This window comes from Pygocentrus nattereri, chromosome 16 (genome assembly GCF_015220715.1).
Source record: "Pygocentrus nattereri isolate fPygNat1 chromosome 16, fPygNat1.pri, whole genome shotgun sequence".
NCBI classification, from domain to species: Eukaryota; Metazoa; Chordata; class Actinopteri; order Characiformes; family Serrasalmidae; genus Pygocentrus; species Pygocentrus nattereri.
Window position 1 is genome coordinate 41,203,469 of NC_051226.1, and position 2,795 is coordinate 41,206,263.

A 2,795-nucleotide genomic window follows, 5' to 3' on the forward strand; every position below is an offset into this window, starting at 1 on the left:
CGTACACAGGAGTTTCAGAAACAAAACATACAGGATATTTACGGCTTATGGGTCTTCTACAGTTCATCAATACCAGTCAGTGGACAGTGTGACGGGCCTGGTGGGCCTAGGCCCACTGCTTTACATACTGGCCCACACAAAATGACGTCCTTTCAACTTTACAATATGATCAATAATTAAAACAGAATCATGAATAGAACAGAACCTCTGGAAATCCCTCGTCTATCTCAGCGTCTGAATCAAAACATACGATGTTAATAATTTGAACATCTGCAGATGATCTCTGGGCAGCTATGCCAACACAACGTTAGCAGGTCTTCACACTGAGGAGCAGTCATTGGAGCAGAAATGCGTGTTTTGTTTATAATAAAGTTCATATTTCGGTTTTCTCCTTTGTTGGTTGCCTGGTGAAGAACGTGGTCCTGCTCAGCTCTGAGCTGCGAGAAGCCTCCACTGCAGCTCAGAGTGTTAAAACTAGGCCAAACTCTACATGATGCAGTAATGAATGCTTTATGTGCTGCTATTCCAACACATTCATGTACCGCTGTGAATGTAAAGAAATAAATAAACAAACTCGTATCAGAGTCTCAGCTGGTGACGTCGCCAGAGATGCTGCTCAGGCCTCACAGCAGCAGCTGTATTGACTAACTGTGCAGAGGCTGATGTATAAGAAGAGATAAGTCAGCTCACACAGAGTCTGTCTATCCATCCTGTCTGTCTGTCTGTTCATAGGTGTGTGTGTGTGTGTGTGTGTGTGTGTGTGTGTGTGTGTGTGTGTGTGTGTGTGTGTGTGTGTGTTAGCCATTTAAACATTGACCTGAACATGGAATCCGCTCATTTCAGGTTCTTCTGTGATTAGTGACTGACTCATCGACCAGTCCGAGTCTGTGTTCCTGACTCATCGACCAGTCCGAGTCTGTGCTCCTGACTCATCGACCAATCAGAGTCTGTGTTCCTGACTCATCGACCAATCAGAGTCTGTGTTCCTGACTCATCGACCAATCAGAGTCTGTGTTCCTGACTCATCGACCAGTCCGAGTCTGTGTTCCTGACTCATCGACCAGTCCGAGTCTGTGTTCCTGACTCATCGACCAATCCGAGTCTGTGTTCCTGACTCATCGACCAATCAGAGTCTGTGTTCCTGACTCATCGACCAGTCCGAGTCTGTGTTCCTGACTCATCGACCAGTCCGAGTCTGTGTTCCTGACTCATCGACCAATCCGAGTCTGTGTTTTCCTGTGGAAACACCACACGGTCACAGTGACGTTCCTTATAGAGAAACAGCTGCAGGGCTGAGGCTGGGCGCCGAGGAGCATCGCACGCTTGGAGTCAGTCTGACCTCGTCTTCTCGTCATGAGGCGTTCAGACCGGACGACGCGGCAGCGACGGAGTATAACGAGTTCCAGCTACGAACGGGAACTGAAAAGCCCACACGACAAACGAAGCTAAACTTACGTAAAGATTCACTTGGTTTTCCTCTCACGTTATGGATCATCAGCGCCGCATGGCTCTTCTGATCCAGTTCCCAACCTGGGGAATTGCTTCAGACTCTGGAAATCTGTCGCTAAGGGCAAATCAAAGTTAAAGCACCGAACAGCGCAGGATAGGAAGCTTATGCAGACGAAACAGCTGGGATGGAGTTTTAAACACTGCTTTATGAGCACATTAAGCCTACTCTTAGTTTTCAGTGGATACGATACAATACGATATATGACATGATATGATATGATATGATATGATATGATATGATATGATATGATATGATATGACATAATATGATATGATATGACATGACATGACATGACATGACATGATATGATATGATATGACATGATATAACATGACATGATATGATATGATATGATATGATATGATATGATATGATATGATATGAATGACCTTATAATGAATGCTCTATGCATTATTACAGGTAGACTGTATACAGGACGGTGTGGGGAGGTAGATCCTTTACGCATGATTGTTTAAATGTAAAGTATCAGTACAGTAGTACAGTAGTAGTGAGCGCACCCCTCACATTTCTGCAGATATTTTATTCTATATTTTCACATTCACTGTGAGGTGGACTCACTTGTGCTGCCAGCTATTCAGACATTAATGTCTGTGTGTTGTTCTTTTCAGAGGACAGTGAATCTGCACTGCTGTACAAGCTGCACACTGACCACTTTAACTTATACCAGAGCTTCAGTTCTACAGTGACGTCCCATCAGAAGAGACAAATGTGAGGGGTGCGCTCACTTTTGTGAGATACTGTATGTGCTGTTTAAGTCCAGTATGAACTTCATCACGGACAGTAGAACCAGTTCAAATTGAGACACATGCAGAGACAAACATGTTCAAAACTAGAAAACATCAGGATTTGATTATTTCAGACCTAAATGCTAAATTCCTTGTATGTTTAGTGTTTATTCCAGTTTATCACTATATGCATAGATACATTTACACATTTAATGTAAGTTTTAAAGAAAAATATCCCTTTTCAAAATGAACTACACTATTCTTCTTCTAGCTTCAGGGCGATGCTTGTATAGATATTAGATGCTTTCGTTTAAAGTCTCTTTCCTTTTATCTTCTTCACATGTGCCTATTTATTTATTTATCTATCTATCAGAAGCCAAGATCAGCGGTGTGCTGTATGTAAATGTGCAGATAAGGATCAGTGTGTTGTTGTTTATGCCTGGAGATGATCAGGGGGAGTGGCTTTACTCTGTTTCTGTGATGGTGCTGTGATTCTCACTCAGCTGGACCTGACCCACTTAGCTTTCAGCCACACACAG